The following is a 26,280-nucleotide window of genomic DNA, read 5'->3' as shown; positions in this document are numbered from 1 at the left end:
ATGACATCAAGACTTTTGGAGCTACCAAGACTCTGGTTATTTTCATTGATTCATTTATTGAATACAGGCAGAATAAATTTTAAAAAGCCACTGCATTAGAAGTTTGAAAGAAAAAAAGTCATTCTTAATAAAAACACTAATAAAGACAACACAGTGATTTTAACAGGAGGAAGAATTATGTAAACAGCTCCCAAATTTATGTGTAACATAAAAATACATTCTTTCTTTAAATTAATCTTAAAGTGTCCCAAAATATCATTATTAGTATCACTATCATTATTTAAAATTGTTTTGGGAGATCTCAACATGCACAATTCCTTTAATATATTTTATATATATTTATTACATATATAAAATATATATGATAATTACACATTTTATTTGCAAAGATAAATTCATAGTAGGATTTTAGGGTTGCTCTGTTTCACTAATTTACCTATCATGATTTACTGTACAATGATGTTTTAACTACTGTCACCTGATAATATGTTTTAACATATAGTAAGCCATGTCTCCCCTCCCCATTAACTCATAGTTTTCAATTTTTTCTTTTTTCTTTTTTAGATAAATTACAGAAATATTATTTCAGGTTTCTCCAACATCTTACTGAAATTTTGACTGAAAATATAAACCAATAAATAATTCAGAAATAGGCATCTTCAAAACATTTTCTCTATTGGCCTTTCTCAAAGTTTTGAAGTTTTCTTATGTCACATACATTCCTCATTAAGACTGATTGAGGAAAGAGAAAAGTACAGGGGAAACTGCCCTTTTCATGCATGAAAAACTAAATTTAAGGAAGTATTCCATATTCAAGTCCAGTTCTAACCTTATAAGCAAATTGCAGGCTTTTCTGCTCAATCACTCACTATTAAGTCCTCAATCTTCAAATAAGAACCCTCTATTAGTGGATCTCCTTCAAACAGGAAAAGAATTCTATATCAGAAACAACACAGAAATGAGAAATGTGTAGCAAGATATGAACCTATTTCATGAAGACACACTTTGAAGTAACATTGTCTCTTAGAGTAAGGTTATTCAAATTCACTCATTACTTTTTCCAACTAACTCCTGACAAACTATTTTTTGTCTTGACTAACAATTTTTGGCAATTTATACCTTATGCATTAAAAAAAAAAAAACTCAACTTGCTCCCTGTTCTTATTTTTGTTGAATTTCTTTTTACTTTTGTTATACTTAAATCCCATACGGCATTGTGGTAGGCAGTCTCTAAGATGGCCCCCAAAGATGCCATCCTCTTGGTATTTACGCTCTTGTATAACTCTCTCCTCGAGTGTGGGCTGAACCTAGTGATTTGCTTCTAACAAATAGAATACAGCAAAAATGACAAGTCCTTCTGAGGATAAGTTACAAAGAGACTACTGTTTCTGTTGAGTTTCCTCTCTTACTCTAAAGGAAGTTGGCTGCCATGTTGTGCGCTGCTCTACAGAGGTGTTCCACATGACAGAGAACTGAAGTATCCAGCCAATACCCAGTCAGGACCTGTAGCCCACCGGGAGCCAAGCTTGGAAGCAGATCCTCTGCTAGTCAAGCCTTGAGATGACTGCAGCTTCCACCGATGCCTTCACTGTAGGAAGACTGTAGCCTTGTGAAACACCTAGAATTTAGAAGGCACCCAGCTAAACTGCACCCAAATGCTTATTTAGCTCATAGGAGTTGTGAGACAATTTTTACTGTTTTACTGATTTAAGTTGTGTAAATTTGAAGTAACTTGTTATATAGCAATAGATAACTAATACAGTTTTTGAAAAAATTCCTAAGAATAATTTAATTTACAGTATACTAATAGTTCAATAAAATCCCTTTCACAGAAACTAACATATAGCACTATCATATTTATAAGCATTTCTATTCATATTATCTCTATTGAACTCCATAAAAAAATCCTATGCACAATGTGGAATGTGTAAGAACAAATATAATTCTGACTTATATCCTATATTTAAGTATCTTAGAATTTAATCTAATATGCTCCTTTCTATATTCAAATTCTTAAATAACTTGTTTACTCCTACATATCTGCCTTATCTATGAGCACATCTTTTATTAAGTTTTTTCCTCCTTTCTTAAATCTTCTTCCCCAAAGGACAAGAATGTCAGAGGACTTCTTGGAAAACCCTAGTAATCATATTGAGATGCTACAGAATCACCTCAACTATTAATGTTTCTGAAAGAAATTGGCTGAGAGGAATGATTTTTCATCATCTAACGAGTAGTCTAAAATCACAAAGCAAATGACAGTAACTCAGAGAGAACAAGACTGAAATAAAGTCCCTCAACACTTACCTACAAGCCTACTTTTAGCTTGTTTGTATGATTCAGTCAGCCCAAACATTTAGTGAGACCTAGTGCCAGAAACTGAACTTAGTGCTGAATTTAATTGAGATGAATAAAACATGGTCCACCATCGCTCCTAACTCATCCTGTTCTGTCAAGGATTCCCAGGACAGGGGAAGAAGACAGAAGATGGTTACAATATGATATAATAGGTATTACAATAAAGGTAAAAGAGAAAAATATGGGCAAAAAGACAAGGTAACAACAAATCTTGCTTAAAAGAGACAAGAAGACATCACAGAAAAGGTGGAGTTAGTTGGAACTTGAAAAATGAATAAAACTTGCCAGGTACACTGCCAGATATAAGGAAAATGAGAATCCAGGAAAAAGACTGTCATGCAATGCAAATGAGATTCCTTTGGATTCCCTTCAGAAGGCTCATGGCTAAGGCAAATGAATCAGCCTTTCACAACCTCATTTAATCACTTAAAAATAACTAAGTATATATCATATGCCTGGCACTTGTGCAATACTCAGATCCTGCGCTAGGTAACAAAAACAAAGCAATAAACACATTACTAAGTTCCTAACCGCAGGGAGCTTAGAGTCTAGCTGAACTTAAGGGGGAGCAGCCGTTCATTTGAATTACGTCAACTTTGAACCACTCATGAGATTTCCCTCTCTAAATCCTTAGAGCCAGTCACATTCTCTGTAAGCATCAGTTTCCTAATTCGTAAAGTGGGGATAATACTATATGTATACCTCAAAGGATTGTAATGAGGATTAAATAATGCAAGTAAAATATTCAAAACAGTGAGCTCAATAAAAGCCGTTACTGCTATTACTATTATTGTCATCATTGTTAAAAATAAGGCAATTAAAGGTTTTAACGAAGAATTCTTCTGTTTTCTAAATCGTAAAGAAGGAACTGAAAGGACTCCTTTCTATTTAGCATCTTCTAGATTCTATAAACAAAGTGTAAGAAGTAATAACGTTATTATCGACTAAGGCATTAAGTACCCTCATGTCTGTCATAATGGCCCCCCAAAAGAGTTCTGAAAATAATATCTAACCTATCAGCAGACATAGTCTTTGATGATACATACAATTGAGGATTGATCTGAGTAGTAGCAGGATTTTAAACTCTGTGTATATGTGTATTTAAGAAGTAATATTGTATAACTCAGGCAGATAGCCTTAAATTAATTCACTATGGGCCTAAAATAAAAATCTGATATACACTGGAAGGGATGTTCTGAAGAGCATGAAGTAAGAGACTTGTAGTAACTGATGAGGAGGAAAGGAAGAAGTGATGGCCTGAAATGATGAAACAAATAATCACAGGAAGGGTGACTGAGGCTTAAAATTGAAAAAAAGCTCACAAAATTGGGAGCCAAACATATCTCCGACAGAAGATTTAGAAAGCAATTCTTTGGAGGAAGTCCATTATTAGTTATTTTAAACCTATTTAAAAAATCATTCTTTAAAGGGCACAACACCATCCAAAGTTTTGGATGATTTCTTTAAGCTAAATTTTGTTCTACAAAATCCTACTGTTCAAAGCTCAGCAAACCAAACACAATGCAAAGATTTGCACTGAATGTGGAATTCCCCAAGACTGGTATAACACACAAAAAAAGCAAATGATATAAAACATTCTTAGAGGCCCAATCAAAAAGAAATACAATATATACTAGTTTTAAGTTCCTATAATGCAATCACACTACACTTATTTTTTTATGCTGGTAAGATCTAAGGTAAAACAGAAGTCTTCAACACAGAGAAAACAACTTAGAATTATTTTACTCTTCTTAACTGTTACCCATCCTCTCTTTAAGTTATAACTTCTTGTCCTAAAATTATTCAAGGAACTTTCCCAGGACTTCCTCTTTTACTGAGTCTATTAACTTCTGAACTCAAAGGCTGACTGTGAGTTTCAAGAGCCAACTTTCCAAAGGACACCAAGGAAATTTTTGAGACCACAAAAGCTGAGTAATACAGCAACATTAAAAGAATGGGCAAATACTATATTTGATTTCCAAAAGCAAAGACTTGAGATTTTTCTGAAGTAAAATGAAAATTCAATTTTAAAATTCTGCCTTAAATCTTATTTAATAGTTATTTATAGTTTAAGGATCCAAGGAGTATTAACTGTAATTTTATCAACCTGGGTGTAAGCTCCTCAAAGGAAGTGGAGAAGCAGTATTTGTATAGTAATTAAGATTTCAAAACTAGGTTTTAGAATCAGAAAAACTTGGGTTCAAATTCTCCTTCCTCTGGTATAACCTGTGTAACCTTGACTTCCTAAGCTTCAATTTCCTCACCTGTGAAATGCAAGTATCAATTCCATGAGGTTTTTTTCTAAGAGTGTTAAATATGAGAATAATATATAGAAAGCTTTTGATAAATTTTTGCTTAAAAGAGGAAGGGGGGACAGGAAGAACTATCCTACCCATCTTCATATCTATTACATAACACCTAAAGGTTAGTGATAAGAACAACATTAATGATAACAGAAGCTAAAACTTATTCCATAAGAACACTTTTAAGGTACTTTTGCACTTAATCCTTGATCAAGAGAACACATCATAAGCTGACTAAAGTATACCTCTTCATTTCCCTAATTACTAGTGAGGTTGAACATCTTTTTATATATGTACTTACCATTTTAGGTTCAATTCTGACTCAGATTAAAAAACAGAAGTTTGAATTTGAGGAATAATAACTATCACTGTTTCTCATCTTTTGTTCCTAATCAGCAGATATATCTACTTATATCATAGTTTGTACTAACAAAATTCAATTTATTAATCTTGCCTCTCTTCCCTCTAACCCTCATACCTTCTTACCTACTTTGCCTAGTCATTCTTTTTCTCCCCGCACCCACATGGCTCAAGCTCTCCAGGTGCACTAATGAAAACCCACTTATTGACTGGTAGAAGACAAAGACTTTAGAAATTACTGACAATTTATTTTGCATCCATATATACACATTGTTAATATAAGCATTTACTTATTCCTGCAAAATACATTTGAGATGGCTCTTACTATAGGTAAAGTATATTGCTTTAACATGGTGATCATCCACTGTCGATTGGGTGTGTTTCCTGCGGATCCCAAATTCACACTTCACTGCAGTATGACACACTAACAATATACGTGCTTATAATTAATCTGTTTTTGCAGTATAACTGGAATTGTTTTAAAGGACAATTTTTCTTATTTTCAATTTTCAACCTCTTTACAGTTTTATTTCTTCTTGGAATGCCCTTATTCCATGCGGAATAAATTCAGAATAAATTCTGCATAACTGGATGAAGGAAAGTATCACCCATATCTGGGTGATGGGGCCTGAGGGAACACAACTATCACCCAGATTTGGGTGACATAGCAATCAACATGTTAAGTACTTGGCCACAATTTCTCAATTTTTAATCCTACGTGACAGCTGCATAGCATTAAATAAAAATTTTAACATGTGACCACAACTTTTCTTCTGGGCTATCTAATCTTACTTTTCATATGTGCACAAGTAGTAGAATTGGACAAACAGGAAAAATTCTATCTTGTAACTACTGTTGGCAAGTAGCATTTGGAAGGGTAGAAAACAGCAGAGTGAACCATATTGAAGAATAAACATAAGTTGCTCCTAGAAAAAGGAGTATGAATTAGAACTAACAAAGGCATTCAGCAAGGTTATAAGATACAAGATCAATATATAAAAATCAACTGTACTTCCATAGCCTGGCAATGAACAATCTGAAAAATAAAGTTAAAAAAATCCCATTTATAATAGCACCAAAAAGAATACAATGCTTAGGAACACATTTAATAAAGAAGTGCAATGCTTGCACACTGAAAAGTACAAAAAATTTTCAATGAAAAAAATTAAGGTCTAAAAAACAAACAGGCATTCCATGCTCATCGATGGCAAGTCTTACTAAGATGGTGATACTCAATACTTCCCCAAATTAATCTATAAATTCAACATAACCGCTATCAAAATTACAGCTCCCCATTTTGTAGAAATGGACAAAGTGACCCTAAAATTCATATGAAAATGCTAGAATCCAGAATACAAATGCACCTGGAAGAACAAAGTTGGAGGGTTCATACTTCTCATTTTCAAACCTTACTACAAAGCTACAGTAATCAAGATAGTGTGGCACTGGCATAAGGCCAGACATATAGATCAATGTAATAAAATTGAGAGTTCAGAAATAAACTCTTATATTTACATGTAATTGATTTTTGACAAGGGTGCTACAACCACTCAATGGGAAAATAATAGTCTTTTCAACAAATGGCAATGGCATAACGAGACAGTCATATGCAGAAGAATGAAGCTGGATCCCTACTTCATACTATATGCAAAAAATTAACTCAAAATAGATTAGAGACTTAAAGAGCTGAAACTAACTATAGGTGTAAATCTTCATGACCTTGAATTAGGCAACGGTTTCTTAAACATGATATCAGAAGCACAAGTGATCAAAGGGAAAAAAACAGATAAATCAAACATCATGAAAATGAAAAGCCTTTGTGCTTCAAAGGACACTATCAAGAAAGTGAAAAGATAACCCACAGAACGGGAGAAAATATTTGTAAATCATATATCTGATAAGGGACTTGCTATCCAGAGCATATTAAAAAGTTACAATTTAAGAATTAAAAGATATATAATCCAATTTAAAATAGGCAAGAGATTAGAATAAACATTTCTTCAAACATATATAAATGACCAATAAGCAAATGAAAAGATGCTCAAAATTATTAGTCGTTAGGGAAATGCAAATCAAAGCCACAGTAAGATACCACTGCACACCCACTAGGATAGCTATACTCAGACAGTTAATAAGTATTGAAAAGGATGTGGAAAAGTGTAAAGCTCAAAGACTGTTAATGGAAATGTAAAAGTCATGTAGCCTCTTTGGAAGAGTCTAGCAGTTCCTCAAAGAGTTAAGCATAGAGTTAGCAGATGACTTAGAAATTTCATTTCTATGTACCTACACAGGGGAACTGAAAACACAGAAGCACTATTCATAACTGCTAAAAGGTGAAAACAACAAAACATCCATCAACTGACAAAAGGTTAAGTAAAATGTGGTATACAGACAATGGAATATTACTTGGCCATAAAAAGGAATGAAGTACTTAGATATGCTATAATGTGGATGACCACGTGAAAGAAGCAGGGTACAAAAAGGCCATATTGTATGATTTCACTTATATGAATAAGGAAATTCACAGCAACAGAGGTAGATTAGTGGTCACCATGGGCTGGGGGAAGGGAATAATGGAGAGTGACTGCTAATGGATATGGGGTTTCTTTTGAGGGGGATGAAAATGTTCTGGAAGTACACAGTGATGACGATTGTACAACTCTGTGAATATACTATACACCATTGAATTTCTACCATTGTACATTGTAAGAGTGCATTTTATGGTCTGTGAGAATGTGAGATACTTTCCAAACCTTTTCAAACCAGTTCAGATAAGCCACTTAAATTATTAGTAAACACTTGCTAAAAGCCTGCTCCAGACAAGAAACTTTGTAAGGTACCACAGGCAAATTCTACCCTCAAAGTGTTTATAATCTGATTGATAATATAAACAATGTGAAAATGAAACAAAATAAACTGTAGCTTGATACACAATAAGAAAATGTGGTGACTCTGCATATAACTTAATATAACTAACTCCTACACACAGGTATGTATTAGAAAAGGAAGAGATCACATGAACTGGGGCAGGAGCAAAGAGGGAAAATATTGTAAGCTTAAAACCAAAACAAAACCCTAGGTGACAAATATGCTATCTCCCTCCATTACCACCAAAACCCGCTGAGATCCTGATAGAAAGAAGGCAGGATTTGGATAGATGAAGAGAAAAGGAGGTAAATGTTTTTGATTAAAAGGTGTCAAGTAGGAAAATACAAAATGAGCTATTAAAATATAGTGGATGCAATTTGTATATATTGTATATGTTTGTATATTGCCATATATAACAGTACAGTACAATGTGTTTAGAGGCATAATTAACTTTAGATGTCAGAGATGAGTTGAATCAAGCTCCCTGTATATACAGTTATTATTTGGGATACTTCACTTGACTTGAGGTATATAGCTAAGCTGTTTGTGGAGTACTTATTTCAATACCAGATGAACTTGGGCTGATATGATTACTTTTTCTTTGCTTGTTAAAAACATCTTGCTAATAATTCATTGTCACAAATTAGCAGATTTTTATTTAGAAATATACTTGACAAATAAATGTTTTCATCAAATCACAATTAGAAAACTAGCTGTCAGCTAATAAAAATAATAAATATTTGCTGAGGACTTACTGTAAGTGCACAGCATAGTTTCAAGCATTTTACACATCACTCTTAAGCAGGGTGCATCCAACATATACAAAATAAGACAATTTAACTTTAGCGTAAACTTTTTAAACACAAGTACCCTTAGGAACAGATCAGTCAGTTCATCATTTTTTATTTTATTCTAAGTACTGTTGCTAATTTGTATTTGATTTTTTTTACTTCAATTTTCTCATCAATTCTTTTGCTAAGTTCATTTATAGTATCTGCTACTCTTCTTTCCTCAATTTTACTACATCTTCTCTATTATCAAGCAACTCCCTTCCATGCTTCAGAATTCAACACACCTCTTCATTCTACCACTATTTTTAATTCTAATTCACTAATAACTCTGCTCACAATGGTTCCTTGATCCTTTATGCTTCACAGATGATGTTTTACAAAATTGAAAAAAAATAAATAAAAGAGGCATCTTTTAGGTCTCTTTGAGAAGGAGGCTGAAAAAAAGTTCTAGCCTCAAATGCCTAGAATTCATTGCTGAACACAGTAATTATTCAGTTAACTCTTGCAGAACGATGTTAAAAAGCCGAAGGGACTATTTAAAAGAGAAACTTATAAACTTATCTTAATCTCCATGAAAGGGTTATAGTTTGAAAAAGTTCCCTAGGTGATTAACATGTCACCACTCTAACCAAAAAAAAAAAAAAAAAACAAAGAAACAAACAAAAAAACTCCACCACCACAACAAAAACAAAAAAGTATATTTGCTTAAATGAACTCAGCTCCTAGGAAAGCACTCAATTTTCATTTTGACATTATGATACTGGTCAGTTATTTTTGATGAATCAGTTTGATTCCTTCAAAATTATTCCTGCATATGATACTTTTGAAAAGCTACCGCTCTTCATTTTTTATTTAACTATTCTAAAGGTAGATCTTTAATTATATTTGTAAAGATGATTCCCTCATAAGCAAAGTAACATGTTCTCACCAAGGATTTCATAATATGTATGTATTTAGTATAAAACCAACTAAAGAAGCAGTCTTCAGATTAAGCTGGATAAACAAATACACCAGGAAGATGCTAGGAATAGTCTTACACAACAGAAAATAGTCGTACAAGAACATTCACTTTGTTATTCTAAGTTCACAGTAATATAGTCAATATACTGGAAAACAAAGACTCAAGAAGAAATGATATTATTATCTTCTGGTAATTTAAACCAAGTAAGATTTAAAAAAACAAAAACACAAAACAAAAACACATGGTATCTACCATACTACTTTTAACCCTGATTTAAGACTGTTTGGAGAGATCTTCTAGATCAATCTTGAAAGTAATTTTCAAATAACCATTAGTATCTACAACAATCTGACCAGATCACTAAATTTTTTAGTACCCATTCCATCCAAAATGTGAAAAGCAATAGTGTTTGGTAGACTGTATTCTTATTTATAAGTAGCTTAAAGTAGTTTAACTTACATTGGCTTTAAAAGCTATGTGTTAATACGACTATTTACAATAGCCAAGACACAGAAACAACCTAAATGTTCATCAACAGATGAATAGATGAAGATGTGGTGTATATATATATAATGGAATATTACTCAACCATAAAAAGAATGAAATAATGGCATTTGCAGCAACACAGGTGGACCTAGAGATTGTTACATTAGTGAAGTAAGTTAGAGAAAAGACATATCATATGATATCACTTATATGTGGAATCTAAAAAAAAAAAAAGATAACAAATTTTATTTACAAACCAGAAACAGACTCATAGACACAGAAAATAATCTATGGTTACCAGAGGGAAGCAGTAGGGAGGGATAAATTAGGAATCTGGGATTAACAGATACACACTACTATATATAAAATAGATAAACAACAAGGACCTAACTGTATAGCACAGGGGACCATATTCAATTTCTTGTAATAAGCTATAATTACAATCTAAAAAGAATCTAAAAAAAAAAATGTATGTATGTATGTATGTATGTATAACTGAACTGCTTTGCTGTACAAGTGAAACTAACATTGTAAATCAACTACACTTCAGTAAAAAGTAAAATTAAAAAAATAAAAGCTATGTGCTAATTCTAATTATGGATATACATATCTATATCAAAACTGTAACAATAAATTGAATATTATCTTGGATATTCTCAGTTAAAGTAATAAAGTAAACTTAGGATTTCAACATGATTTTAGAGTTAAATTTTATATATACTTTAAAAAAGTCTATATAAATTTAAAATATTGTCCTCATAAAATTCTCTAATAGACCAATTCATAATTATGTACTTTGTCAAAGAAAAGCCTGATGTTTTCTCAGCTCTGAGAACCTGAAGTATTTAGACTCCCATATCCACCACACACTTGAATGTCCCATAGGTTTGTTAAACTTAACATGCCTCAAACTGTAGTACCACCTCTCCATGTTCTTCCATATCCCCATCATTCAATTCTTATAGCCTTCTCCTCTTATATTCCAGATCTTAGTGAATGGAACTTTCATACTTTAGGGCCCACAAATATAAACTTGAGAATCAAACAGTCATCCTCAACTCTTTTCATTCTCCATTACTCAATCTACCTACATGTAAACATCAAACTGTATCCAGGCTAATTTCTTAACACTTGTTATGGGTGTCCTCTTCCATAGTTGCATTGTCTTAGATAAGGACCTCATCAATTCCTAGATGGCCTCCCTAGCCTCTTTTTTCCCTGCCTACCACCTAATCTTTGTATCGCTGCCAAAAATTTTTTTCAAAATACAAAGTATACTTCATTACTGAATAATTTCTTCATTCCCCAATGCCTTTAAAATCAAATCAAATGCAAAATTCTTAAAGGCATATACATTCCTTCATAATCTGGACCCTGACCCTCTCTGTAGCTTCAAATCTTATTGATATGCCCCCTTTTCAGCCCTATGCTCTGATAATCTAAGCATTTGCATTTTCCAAAATTAAACTATTGCCCCAGACTCCCAAGTCTAGCAACTCTAAAGTTTTTGTTTCATTTTGTTTTAATGGACATAACTGGGGATTGAACCCAGGACCTTGTGTATGCTAAGCATGCGCTCTACCACTGAGCTATTACCCTCCCCCCAGACTCCCAAGTCTAATTAATGGTTTTCAAAACTTAATGTATCTCTAGTCTAAATTAGGTGATCCTCCTCAGTGCTCCTACTGCTCCTTCTTTGTTAATCTTGATATTGCAACAAATTCTTTGTTTATCTGTCTACATTAGACTATAAGATCCTTGAAGGCAAGAGTGAAGTCTTTTATTCCACCACTTGTAATGCCTTAGTTCCTGATACAGGAAACACTCAATGTTTGATGAACAAGAGAATAATTATGAGATCATGGCCATGTCCACATCACACTAGATGTTTCATATTTCCAATATTAAGACTTATTATAGAACCCACCTAAAAAGTGACTTTTCTTTTTACCAATCTAAAATCTTCTTACCAACTTTTTTCCTGCAGATAAGACTGATGATCCTTAACTGCAAGAGTATCTCTAGAACCTACTCCCTTTTTTCATTTATCTAAATTCCCTTTTTTCCCCTTTTGTTTTTGAGTTTTCACTAGTCCATAAAAATCCTAAAACCTGAGAAGCCTTACAATTTACAGTTGAAGAAATGGGCTTAATGACTGGTCTAAATGTCACTTGGCTAGTAGCTAGTTTAGATTAGATTCTATGCTAATTTCACTACATAATGCCTCCAAATGATAACCTCAGTTTGAAAAACCCTTAATTTTTATTTTGAAGAGGTTAAAAAAGATATTGAAAAGGGATCACAGTCACAATAGTGGAGAAGAGGAACATTCAAACGACCTAAGAATAATCTTAATAGGAAAGGTGCATCTATATGAAAGAAATGCATTCACTGAATGAATTAAGACATGAATGAAAATAAAGATTATGGAAGGATAAGACTATTTTTGGAAATATATATTAAGAGCCATAAAAATATTCAACTTTTGGCCCAACTTCCACTAATCAGATTCTACTCTAAGTGAATAAAGCCCCCAAAGGGGAAGAAAAAACTATATATAAAGATGTTCCACTAGCTCATTTTTGTACAGAAAAAAAGTGAAAGTAAAATGTCCTAAGTAGAATGACTAAGGAAATTATGGTTTATCCACTGACAAAATACAGGGTAACATTTTAAGTAGTTATAAAAATGTGTATAAAATTAGGAAAATCTTTATGATATAACCTTAAGAGGAAACAGGACCAGGTACATATACTTACATCATAAATACATATTTAATGATAGTTACATTCACATAAATATTGTAAGTAAAAACCTAGTAGGAAAATAAAATGTGACATTACAGATACTCTATTTTCCAAATAGCACGTGTTTTTTTCCCCTACACTGCCACTACAATTAAAAAGAGAGAAAAGCTTTAACTTTGAGGTTCTTCAAAATTTTTTAAGTTCTAAATTCCACAATTTGGCATTACCTAACACCAGAAAACTATAAGTAGTTTTGGTTCCTAAGAAAATTAAGGGAATGGAGAGTTGCTGAACTATGAAATTTTTATAAAGAACACTAAAATTTTGTTCACTATCTTATCTTCTAGTTGAAAACCGAATCACTAAAATCATATGATAATGAGCATAGGTGGCAGCATGGCTCAACAAATAGGTAGCATACTAGAGATTCAGATACTAAACTTCATCCTAGGCAGTCACAAGCTTATTGTAAAAAATTAAGTCATTTAAAATTTATAGTGTTTAGGCCCCCTCATCTCAATACTGAGAACATGCAATGGCACTTTGACATACAGTAAAAAAAAAAAAAAAAAAGTTAGAAATGACTAAAGAACTACAATACCTCTCCCTTTCCCACCAACACCTCCCAAGTCCTACTATGCATATCTGGATTATATAGGTCATTTTAGCCCTGAGCCTACTAAATTGCCCCTTACCCGTGAAGATGGACATCCAGAGGTAATATTTGAAACCAGAAGCAAAATTGAAGTGGGTATAAAAGAACAGAAAAAATTCAAAAACACTTCTGCATATACTGGGAGTTCGATATTTGCAGATATTAACTACTATATATATATAATAGACAAACAAGTTTCTTCTGTATAGCACAGGGAACTATATTCAATACCTTGCAGTAACCTATAATGAAAAAGAATATGAAAATGAATATATTTCTGTATATGTATGACTAAAACATTATGCTATACACCAGAAATTGATACAACATTGTAAACTGACTATAGTACAATTAAAAAAAAACAACACTTCTGTATATAGATCTTCCCCTTATTCAGCTAGGCAAACCTAAGTGTCCAAATACAATTAATTAAATTACACCAATTTAATTACTTTAAATGCTGTCCTAACTTTTCTGGGCTCTGTGTTTTCTTTCTTCTATCAAACTTGCTCAATATTCAGCAAGCTCCACCCATCTAATGTTTCTCCAATCAGTCCTATATCTCAAAACGGAAATACAATTCAAATTCACGTTATCAACAATTGTTTGTTGGGTGTTTACTAAGTGCAAGCTACCATAGACTCAGTATCTAGGAAGGATTATATCATCAATCTTTGCAAACAGCCTTTGGACTGATTCCATTTTCTCAAAAACATGGTAATTAGCATTAAAGCAAAATATAGTACCTATTATTTCTTTAGTTAAAAATTCCAGATAGAGTGAAGAAAATGTTTTTTAAGATAGTATCAAATTTTAAGATGCCCTTCACAAAAGATACCAGGGTTATTTAAATCAATAACTCTAAGCAGACCCCTTTGTTCAAATTAGGGAATGAAGGGAGTAACTTCTTATTCCAAGCAAGAAACACTGTAAGGTTATACAAAACCATGAGCAACAATTTCCAAACTCACAAACAAGTAACACAGCTACAATATATCTGACTCTTGTCATTTAAAATGTTTGCATGCCTAGCAATTGAATGGTATCACATCCCACTGCATTCGCTTCTTTAGTGTTTTTATCTACAATAAAAGCGAAAATTTTATTCAAGTAATTTGTTTCCACAGTATAGGAAAGTCAATTAAAAAGCCCTTCCTTTACCTTTGCTCCTATGTTCCCATTTTCTTCTCAACTCAGACTCTGCTCCTGAACACAAACACACAGTACTGAAATGAATGTACACATCCATGAAATGTAGTACTCTAACAAAAGGCAGGCACAGAAAGATAAAGACTGAGTTCAAACTGTTCTACTCGATACACTGGGCTCTAAGTAAGAAGTCTTAGATCTTAGATATAATGGAAATGGGTACGGAGGACAATCACATTTAGGCTATAAAGCATGAATGTTATTGCAGATTACACCTTAATATTAAATACCAAAGACTGAGCACATGAGCAAAAAGTATCCTAACCCTAAAAACCTCTAAATCTTTTCAAAAATGCTAGAAGTTATCCCATCTGATAAGTTATTCCATCTGACATACCCACTATCAGAATCAAACAGTAAAGGAGAGATGGACTCAAGTGGTATTCAGGGAGGTGTTATGAATATCAGAATGGATGAACAATTGGTATGGAGATACACAAAAGGAGAAGGGTCAAGCATTATCAACAAGTTTCTAGTTTAGGCAACTGAGTTGATGGTAAAAATATTAACCTACTTCACACAGTTCCAAGAAAAGCTTTCTTTCTAGGTGGGAGGGGGTATGGGTAGGAGGGAACTGAGAGAGAAGTTCAGATTTATATACTACTTTTGAAATTACAGTATTTATGGGACATCAAGAGGTGCCTGGTAAGACAGCTGAATCTGTCTCAGAAGAGTATATTCTAGAGATAGATCTGTGAGCCATCAGCATGTAAAAAAGCCAAGTGAATAGAAGAAATAAGTAGGAAAAGAGAGTAGAACGAAGTTTAAAGAACCACCTTGGGAATAGCAATAGAACAGTCATTGTCTCTCTTCTAATGCTGAAAGTCAGAGATGTAGTATTATTTACTGAAAACTGCGGTAGAAATGAGAAAAGGGTCATTTTATTTGCCCACCTTTTTTGTTCCCCCCACCCCCTTCCTTTTTGGAACAGCTTTCTCCCTTGGGTTCAGGAATCTCTCTCATTTGTAGACTCTGTTGCTAGCTCTTTTTCCTCTGACAATGACTGTTCTTCACTATATCCTATGCTCTATTTTTAGTATAAACAACAAACATTAAACCCACAAAACGTAAACTCAATGTCTGGTGAGTTAGTATGGTACCATTCCTCATTTCTTGTTCCAGTTTCTAGTGCTGTATGTTCATGATGCTATCTATTTTAATTACGATGAAAAAGAGAGCAATGTCTACTTTACCTGCTTGGTAGAGCACCTAATCCAACAGAATTAACTAGTAAAATAAATGCCACTCAATAATAATGTGAATTAAAAGATGTCTGGAGTTGAGTGATAAACAAGGGCAAGAAAAAGTATGTCCAATCATACAGCAGCTGCAAGATCTGAGACAAATACCTAAAACTGTTCGAAGTATTTTCTGACAGGGCAGTACCAAAGTTAAAGAGTATATTAAATTCAATTTCAAAATCCAGACATCAAAAAACGACTAATACATGTACGAACATGGGTGACTCTCAAAAGCATTATGCCAATGAAAGAAAGAAAGAAACCAGATACAGAAGCCTATATACACACTGTATGATTCCACTTAGGCGACATTCTAGAAAACGCATAACTATAGGGACAGAAATTAGATCTGGTTGCCAGGGGCTAGATTGGGGGTAGGAAACAGATTATAAAAGGACATAAGGGAACTTTATTGGGTGATAGAAGTATCATGTGTCTTGATTAAGGTAGTAGTTACAAGACAATATTTGTCAAAACTCATCAAACTGGACACTTACAATAGTGAATTTTATTGTGTAAATTAAACCTAAATACATCTTATTTTTAAAAAACTCGGTAATCGTACCACTATTTTATTTGAATAGTATTTTTAATGTGCTGTAATGTATTTTTCATTACAGTTGACTTATCTTAATTGGTATTATATATAATACTTAAATTATCAAAGAAAATAACAGTTGTAATATACCAGTCTTAAGTTTAAAACAAGAAAGTATTTAGATACCTTCCTTCAACAAATCCAGTATCTTACTCCCAATTCTACTGCCCAAGGGGGCAAAACAAAAAATCCTTACAATGCTTCACAACCCCAACAGCTAAAAAAAGAACTCTGTTTTAAATTTTTCTTTAATTTATTTTTATACATAAGTTATGTGTATATTGTAGGGATATTATGTAAATAAAATGTGCTTACCCAAAAAACAAGAAGCCTCAAGGACATATCTGTATCCAAGAAAATTATATTCTGAAATTAACACAAAAATGTATTTGCCATTGACTAATCCTAGATTTAGAAATATATCTTTATGAACTATCCTACAGTTTAATTTTAACTAATCAACTGAACAAAAATGTAATGAATACCTACAACACAGGACAAGCACTGTGATGGTGTTACAGACAAAGATGGAAATAACAGTCTCCTTGCTCTCATAGACCTGGTGGTTTAGTATGGCTGACAGACACAGGAACAAATTATTTTATCAAGAGACACAAGCAATAATCTGACAAATGCTATGAAATGGAATGGCCAGGGAAACTTTTACCAAAAAGGCCATGCTTTTTCTTTCTCCTTAAAAACAATTTCTGGTCCTTGAGCTGATGTTTTAAGAAGTAATGCATCTCCAGAACAAAGTAAGAATGCTACACTTTCACAGTTAATGTCAATGCCTTTTCACCAGCAATATTTTGAAGTTAGGGAGATCTCAGAATTTGAGGCCTTTTAAACTGCTCTAGGTTTCATTAACATTAACAATAAACCATCTATATTCACCAAGCTATGTAAAAATTTGCTTAGGGGGAGATAAAGATTGAATGGATGCTGACAGAGAAAGGAAGAGATAAATGAGGAAAGAGAAAGAAAAGAATAAAAAGATTAGCAGAGTTAAAAGGCAGGTCATATATGTCTTTCGCGATAACCTGAAGTAGGCTGTAGCATAAATACTGGATTCTTAATTCTTTTCTCAAAGGGGAAAAGAATGATAACAGTAGCTTTTAGGCCATTACATTTCAACTTTCAATCTTAAGAGTTTTTTGAGGCATAGGCAGAACCCTGGGGAAAAAGTATTATGTTATGTGCACCAATTTAAGGGGGTTAGGCCCAATTTATACTCACGTGAAATTTCAATTTGGTCATAAATTACATATAGCCTATACTCAAATTATCAATTACTTTAAGTAGAAATTGGCAACATACAATCCAATCAGATAAAGATAACTAAAAGCAGGTTTTAAAATCCTGAAAGGGTTAAGATAAGCAACAAAGAGATATGGTATGGAACAAAGAATTATATCCATTATCTTGTATTAACCTATAATGGACTATAATCTGCAAAAATACTAAATCAATATGCTGTACACCTGAAACTAACACAACATTGTAAAGCAACTGTACTTCAATTAAAAAAATACATACAGCAAGTATGGAAAAACAAACAAACTAACATAACAAATAAAATAAAATCCTGAAAGGGTTGCCAAGTAGCAGTGTTGAGAAAACTCAGTGATATATTCCTTTACTAGGATTAATTTCAAGGACATGTTTGTTTGTAAATAAAAGATAAAATATATAATTATAAAATTAATATTTTTAGAGTAAACTATACTTTGAGTTTTAATAATTCACTAGTATTTCAAGCATTGTTAGTTTTTAAGCTATCTAGAAACAAGGACAATTTTTAAAAAATAGTATTCACATAAAAACAAGTATATACACATTTCCCTGGCACAAGACTAAAGGATTGAGAAGTACAAGTAACTCTAATACACTAATTCTAACAAAAAGGAATCTAATATGTCAAAATTATGTCACAGCTTCTGAATTTCTCAGGAAACGCAAAAGTATACAAAGTTATTTTAATAAATAAACTAATTAATGTTGCTAATTCCATGTTTTTGCATACTGAAAAAGTTTTTCTTTTGTGTCCAAAGGCAAATATATACAAAAGAAAACTTTAAGAGTTTGGTATATTCATGTTAAATGTTACACACATGTAAAATGGCAAAACAATTTACCTAAATAAATTATGTTGGAAATTTAATGTATTCTTGAGAATATTTTTTAATGCTTAGTGTTTTTATAAAAAATAAGTCAAGAATCACAATATTATAAAAATAAAATGACTTTTCCACATTTTCAAAAGCTATCGATTCCACAGATACAGCATGCATATATTTAAACTTCAACAGCCTATTTAAACGTATGTTTGTACATAGAAACATTTTGTATATTATATATGGTGTAAATTAAGAAGGTTTGCTTTAAAAGACTGTAATCAAATAATGAAGTGGTTATTAACTGACCAAAAAAATTTAGAAATTGTCTTATTAAATTATCTTCAGGATCTCTTTATAAGCGACATAGAAAAAAACAAGTCTCACTACTTTATAACCAAGCCTGCCCTTTTTATTAAGAAAATATTATAAATCTTGAAAAGGCAGGGTGGTAGAATGCAAGGGACATAAGTTTTAGAATTAGACATATTTCAGTTGGAATACTATCTGTAACACTTGCTAGATTTGCCACCCGGGGACAAGTTTCTTAAACACGATGAGCCTCAATTTCCTTGTCTGTAAAACAAGAGCGTTATCACTAACCTCACTGGTAGTTGGGAGGTTCAAATCACGATAAACAGTGCAGTGGTTAAAGTTGATGGGTAAAGAAAGCATCAGCTCTGGAGTCCTTTCTCCACTTTCTCCCACTTGTTAGCTGTGGGACCTTGGGCTAGTCACTTAATCATTCTATACCTCAGTTTTCTCAAATTATCTTAGGATAATAAATAAACCGAACTCAGGGACACTAAACTTTGAAGAATTGAGAAAATCCATATAAAGCCCCTGGCACTTTCTGACCCATGGAAATCACCCAATAATATTACATATTACAAAGTGTAAAGCACTCAGCACAGTGCCTGATCCTCCCAAATTTTAAAACTTAATTTTTCTAAACTAAGTTCTAAATTACTTTTCACTGTCTCTAAAACTCAAATTCACCCCTGAAGATAAATATTTGCCATTAAGGATAAGAAAAAGACTATCTCAGAGTCTCTAAAGCAATTTCCATAAGAGTGTATATAATGGCAACAGCTCTGGAATAAGTGCACAACTACCCAAGTTGATGACTTTGAAAGAATCAACATTCTTTGCCTACATAAATACTGGAATTTTAAAAATTGGTCATACTAATTTATAGATTCATTTACTATACTACAATTGGTCATAAAAGTTTCTATGAATATAATCACTCTAAAGCTGAATTTTTCCTTTCTAAAAAGATGCTTTGACAATTTCAACTCAATTATTTAAAAAAAAAGTAAAAAATTCAGATTGATTAAGAAACTCAAAGCTGAATTATAAGACAGAAAAAATTTGCTGACTTCAAAATTATTATATTTAGGATATACAGTCTGAATTCTATTTTAGTTCTTTGCCTAAAGTAGACAATTTCCTTGACTACATGACTTGTAAGTACTGAATCAACTGAGCAACAAAAGATAGTATTAAAAATGTACTAAACTAGAAATGTGGAACCCTAAATCCTGAAGAATGAATCATTTACTAATTATAAGACAACGGACAATTTTCTGACATTTCTAGCCTTAGTTTCTTCATCTGTAAATTGCAGATGATAATTGTTTCTATTTCATGACCTTGTTAGAATTAAATGAGATAATATTACAGGAACATACATCCTTAACACAATTTCTGGCAAACCACAATAAGCCCTTAAAATCTAGCTGGCAATGCTATATCAAGAAATGATCTCTCCCAGTAATATCACTTTGGGAATAGAAAGGAACATGCCTTGAAACATCTTCAATCTAACAAAACCCAATTCATTAAAATTGACTCCAGATTTACATCAAGCAAAACGGTACATGAGACAAGTATCTAAAAACACTTTTATTACTTAACTTACTTGGGCAAAAAATTCTGAGCACATGAAATACTCTTTAAAATTACAATCATGGCCTTAAATAAAGAGACGTGGTTTTTAAAATTGCTTTTAAATTAACTAGAAACACTAAAATCCCACTCAATGTAAGAAATAGTATGAAAGTAAAACTTTCAAGAATTGTTATTTACTACAAATATAGTTAATTCATTTACATTCCTTAGGCGGGACATGGGTAAACAAATTCAGCCACTCAAACACCAAACATATACATACAAGGTCAAGATTTCTAATGTAAAAGTACTATTTTCATAACAGGAAAATAAAACCAAAAGACAAGTATCATATCTCTCTATGGAGATGAGAAAAGCACCTTGGACTCAGATAACTGAAAAAGTCACAAACAGTATCAGGACCAAAGCTCACACATTTCTTAAAGCAATATAATCTAATAAGAAAAAAACCTCATTCTCCTACTAACTCACTACATGAATCTATACAAATCACGTGGCCTCTGAGTGTCAAGTTTTTCATGAAAAAATGGAAATCATGATGGTCATTTATTTCACAGGGAAATGAGAATATTTATAAATGAACTCAGGTCACCTTGATAAAGGACCAGTTTAAAAATAGAAAGATAATTATTAATGACAACTGCTAAAAACAGAAAAAAGTTTGCTCAAAGGTATATATTAAAATTATTTTTAAGGTTATGTAAGACCATAAATTGCCACCAAAGCCAACTTAGTATGCTCAGGAAATTAAAATAAACATATCAACTAAACATTTAATTACCAGGCTTCTGTAAAGTTCCTAGTCAGTAATTTCCTACTCATTTTACAGCAAATAAATGTGATAAACAGAACTGAAGTTGCATTTCTCTAAAAGGAATTTTTATTTACCTCAGTCTCCCCAATCATTTTATATAAAACTGAAATCTTACATCATTTTTAAATTTCATAATTACTTACAAATTATGCTTTTCCTAATAAGTAATAAGGTGGGAAAAGTTAAAAGAAACTATGTAAAACTCAAACTCTTTAATTTTAATTTACTCTTGTATTATTAATTTTTTTACATCTTATTTTGAGTGAGTAAAAAATACAATAGGGTATGTCAAAATATAACACAGATGGGTTCAAATGTCTCTATAGCAGTCTGATGATGGACTGGTACCAAAAAATTAAATATGAAATTAGTTTAGGAAGCCTTAGAAAATACAAGCTTGGGCTGGGGAGTCTGGCTCCAAATAAAGAAAATTTCATGTATGAATTGGTATAGCTTTGTTCATAATACTGCTGAAATTTAATAATCACTATGCAGAAAACCAAAATTAGGTTTACTATCACACTGAAAACTCTCACTTTTCGTCCCCAAAGAGAATCTGAAATAGTCTTCCTTTCTTCAAATATAATTTTTTTCTTCTTAAAGGTGGACAGTATTATAATGATCCCTAACGCAGGTTCAAAAGCTTTCAAATAACTTTAGTAAACAAATTTGTTGAACAGCTTTCAAAAGGAAGCATCCTATATATTTGCCTCAAAACACTAAAAACAATTAAGTATTTAATATTCAACTTTAACTTAGTTTACTAGACTTTCATGATATACTTTAAAATTGTTTTCTTTTCAAGTAAGTATTATAAGTTATTGATAATTGTGCAAACTCAAGAAAAATAAACCATACTGTTGAAATTTCTTTCAGGTATATCAGGAAATATTTCTCCAAATAATATAACTAGCATTGTAAGGTTTCTGGAACACTTATAGTTGTCTCCTTTTACTGAATTAAAAAAAAAGAAAGAAAGAAAGAAAGAAATACAAGATTAGCCACTGGTGACTGTCCCAACCAATACAAGGGAGGTAGAGAAGACTATTCATAATTTCTAGGGAAACACAAATTATTCCTTCCAACTAAGTTATCAAAAATGTAAAGTACAAGTTTAGGTTTTACTCCACTTTCACAATGTCTTCTTTAAAAATACCAATTTAATTGGTTTGGCCAAACAAAAAACATTTTCAATCTACTTTAAAGAAATATTTAAGCTATCTTAATTAAAGTTATCACACCACCTATATTACTTACAGATTACTACATACGTAGAGTTAGGAAAATAAGATCTGTAAGAACTAATTCACTTTAATTCCAAAGTTAGAATAAAAAAACCAATCACATAGATATCTAACATAGTGATATAAGAAAGCTCCCTTTCACTATAAAACTCTAAAAATAAGTTGCTCCCCTTGATGAAAAACTAAGCAAGCAGACCTCCTCTTTCCATTACCTTTAGCAGAAGTATGTTCATCCCTTATACGTCTCAGTATTTTATTTAAATAAAAGTTGTAAAGACAATCACAGGTTCATAGAAGGACCTTTTAAGCATTTATATTGACGCCCTTACCCCACCTCCCACCCCCAAACCTTCCGCTGAAGATGTGAACTGTTCCTTCCTTCTGTATCCTTACCCCCTCCCCATTCGCACGCCCCCCACCTAGTGTAGGCCTGAGGCCCTGTAGAAAACAGTGTCTAACAGGAGCAGGCAGCACAAAGACAGGAATGGGAGATTAGTGGGAGGGAGGGAGGCCGGGATTGGGGCTCAGCAGGAGCTTCAGGCTTTTTAAAATTCAAACTGCTCCCTGACCAATACAAATCACGGACACGCTACTGACTACTACACGGATTTATAGCATTAAAAACATGCCTAGTACGTGACAGCTATATTAACTTCACTCTTTTTAACATTTATCCATACGTTTGCAGGAAATGTGGAACAGTTTATTTTAAGCAGGGTGCTAAACTCAAAAATAACCTTCAGAAAAGTTACTTGGTCTACAACGACAATAATAATTTAAAAAGAGACACAAAAAATCCGAACCAATGTAACACCCACTAATAAAACAAGGGACTTTGTTGATCAGTGTTGCTTCATTTTAACCAACGAAAGTATTATTTCACTAAATATGAGACAAAGTATCAAAATAGTTTAACGTAGGAATACATTTATTTTACTATGCAATTTGTACGGCTGAGGAGTTTCAAATTGGTTGCTTTTCCCTTATACCAACCTACATTACCAACACCTCCATAATAAACAAGCTCTAAACACTTAAGTTACTCGTGAACTAGAATTTGTTAAGATAGAATTGATATTTTTTCCCAGCATTTACAGATACATTTGACCTATTAAAATGACACCTCTCTCGTTACACAGTCAAACATCATGGGCACAAACAGCCAATGACAATCCTGGGACCTCAAGAAGATCTGCCCTGACATGAAAGGATGGCACCTTCTACATTTTTTTTTTAACTTCCCAGGGATTTTTAAGCATAACTTAATTTCTATCCTTTTAAAGAAAATTGGTTTTACCTGTATCTCAGAACAATTCTCAGAACATGTAAAATTCTTTTTAAGCTCCTACATGTTTAGATCAGGAAGTACCTCAGTGTTTTATGTACAGTCGTTTAAAACTGATCTCATATAACTCATACAAATATAAAGTGGCAGGGTAAACCTGTCAAGTACTTTATACTTGTCTTTGAATAAAAAGCCCAGGTGCAACACTGTCAAACAACAACATAAAAGCTCTCTGCGTGGGTGGGGGGGTCATATGCAGTGTCTACCACACTACGGTTTTCCATATTAAATATTCATGTGGACGATTTGATTCTTTTTAAAAGGAAAATGAGTCTTGATTAACTTTCCAACGTCCAAACAAGTTTTAAACAGGAAAAGAATTAGCACTGGATCCGTGTCTGAGTATTTACATTTGTCTCACTAACTGAAACTACTTCCTCCCTTCATGGGGTCACAGGGGGAAGAAGGGGGGTTGTTTGTTTCACTGGGACGTTCCCCACTCCCGGACCAGGAAAGTTGTAAATATGGGGACGACCAGGGCACATTTGCTGTTAGTTGTATTGTTTCCGCCTCCTCACTAGCTACGGCTCTTCTCCCGGGCGAGGCCTGTCACCGACCAGCAGTAGCTCCGCTCAGCCCGGAGCTCTCCTAATCCCCGAGCTCAAGTAGATTCCGCTGGCCCGCGGCCTGCACTCTCCGTCGGGCCTACGCCTCCCCGGCCGCCCGGCAGGAGCCCAGTCCCCGCCACCGGAGCCGGCCGGGAGAGGGTACAAAACCACCGCCACCCAGGGCGGCTGCCACCAGAGAGGAGCGAACTCTAGACTCGCCCGTGGAGGAGACCTGGGGCCGCTAAGGAAACGGCGGGGAGGGGAGCGAGGAGGAGAGACGCTGAGGACCTGGCGCCGCCGCCGCCGCCGAAATAAAGAGCAGGAATTTACCTGGGCGAATCGGCGTCTGAATCCAAGGGGAGGCCGAGGCCGCTGTGGCGAGAGACTATAATCCGGGCCGGGAGGGGGGGTGGCTACGGCTCCTCTTCCGTCTCCTCAGTGCGGGGAACATGTAGAGCCGGGGGGAGACCAGCCGAGAAGACAAATCGCTGCTTCTTCTTCCTCCTCCTCCTCCTTCTCCCACATAGAAACACTCACAAACACCCGACCGGGGGCCCGAGCTACCGGGGGGGCATCGCCGCCGGCCCGGGAACCAATCCTCCAGTCGGCGGGGGCGTCCCTCCCTGCGGCTTGGTGGTGTCGGGTGAGTCGGTACCGACGGAGGGAGGGGGGGGAGGGCGGGGGGGAAGGAGCCCTGTGTGTGTCTCTCTCTCGTTCCGTCTCTCCCTCTCAGAACAAAATGCCGACCGGAAGTGCAGCTGCAGGAATGACTCCCTCCGCCGGCGCCAAACACTAACAACCACCCCCTCTTCCCCACTCCACTTCCGCCACCGCCGCGCCGCCGCCGCCACTTCGCCTCGCGTCCTCGGCCGCGCCGCACCGCACCGCACGGCAGCGCGCGGTGCGCCGCACCGCACCGCACCGCACCGCACCCTGGCCGGGCGGCGGCGGCTCTCCTCTCCACCCTTCTCCTCGAGGCGGCTGTGGATGTTGCCTTTTAGTGTCGACCCAGCGGAGCGGCGTTTTCGCTACGGCACGGGCGGGCCGGGGCTTCCCGGTCTTTATTTTCCTGGAGGCCCACCGGAGCTGGGCCCGAGTTCGGTGGTGGTTGTGTGCGTGGGGGGCGCTCAGGCCGGGACCGGCTCGCAGGCCGCGCACGCTGCCCCAGCTGCTCATTAGCTCTAGGGAGCCGAGCTCGGGGCGGCCACGTAGAGGACGCCGGCGATCCGACGGCGACGGTGCATTTTTTAAATGGTGTCCCTGCAGCCGGGTGGATGGATGTATCGTACACCCTTATGTCTTTTTGAGAGGCCGGACTTTACGCCCGTCTCTGCATTATTGCTGCGGAGTAAGAACGCAACCCGTGGAGAAGACGAAGATTCCCAGCGGGATTGAATTGGAATCGTGTTTGTGATGCATTTATTTCTGGAAATATGTGGTCTTTTCTGGTCTTGCTTTTTGTTGGCGGTGGTTTTGGCTCTTGCCTAACAGTCGGGATAAAGGCCTGTAGGCGACGCTGTTCGAGTGAGGAGCGGGTCCGCGCCCCTCTTTAGGTGTGGGTGGAGCCGAGCGCGCGGGGAGAGCCGGCGGGCTGCGGGTGGGCCTGGGGCCAGCCGATTTCAGACGTCGTTTTCCTCTTTACCTCTGAAACTGATGTGCTGGCCAAGGCTGGAGTACAAATGTGATTATGTGTACCGCACCGTGCCTCTTGTAGCCTCTTACAG

At 34.9% G+C, this 26,280-nt stretch overlaps 1 protein-coding gene across 5 annotated transcripts in view; it reads right to left on the bottom strand.

Moving 5' to 3' along the window:
* NIPBL (NIPBL cohesin loading factor) overlaps positions 1-25,024 on the bottom strand; it is a 175,427-nt gene extending 150,403 nt beyond the window's left edge. For 4 of the 5 annotated variants that reach the window (XM_074357167.1, XM_074357180.1, XM_074357187.1 and 1 more), the window contains exon 1: positions 24,887-25,024. The gene's annotated coding sequence lies outside the window, so the exon portion shown is untranslated. The remainder of the gene's footprint in view (positions 1-24,886) is intronic. The other variant, XM_074357175.1, reaches the window with a different exon arrangement.
* Between the last annotated feature and the right edge of the window lie 1,256 nt (positions 25,025-26,280).

Source organism: Camelus bactrianus, chromosome 3 (assembly GCF_048773025.1).
Source record: "Camelus bactrianus isolate YW-2024 breed Bactrian camel chromosome 3, ASM4877302v1, whole genome shotgun sequence".
In the NCBI taxonomy this organism is placed as follows: Eukaryota; Metazoa; Chordata; class Mammalia; order Artiodactyla; family Camelidae; genus Camelus; species Camelus bactrianus.
This window is presented reverse-complemented; position numbering and strand designations above follow the sequence as displayed.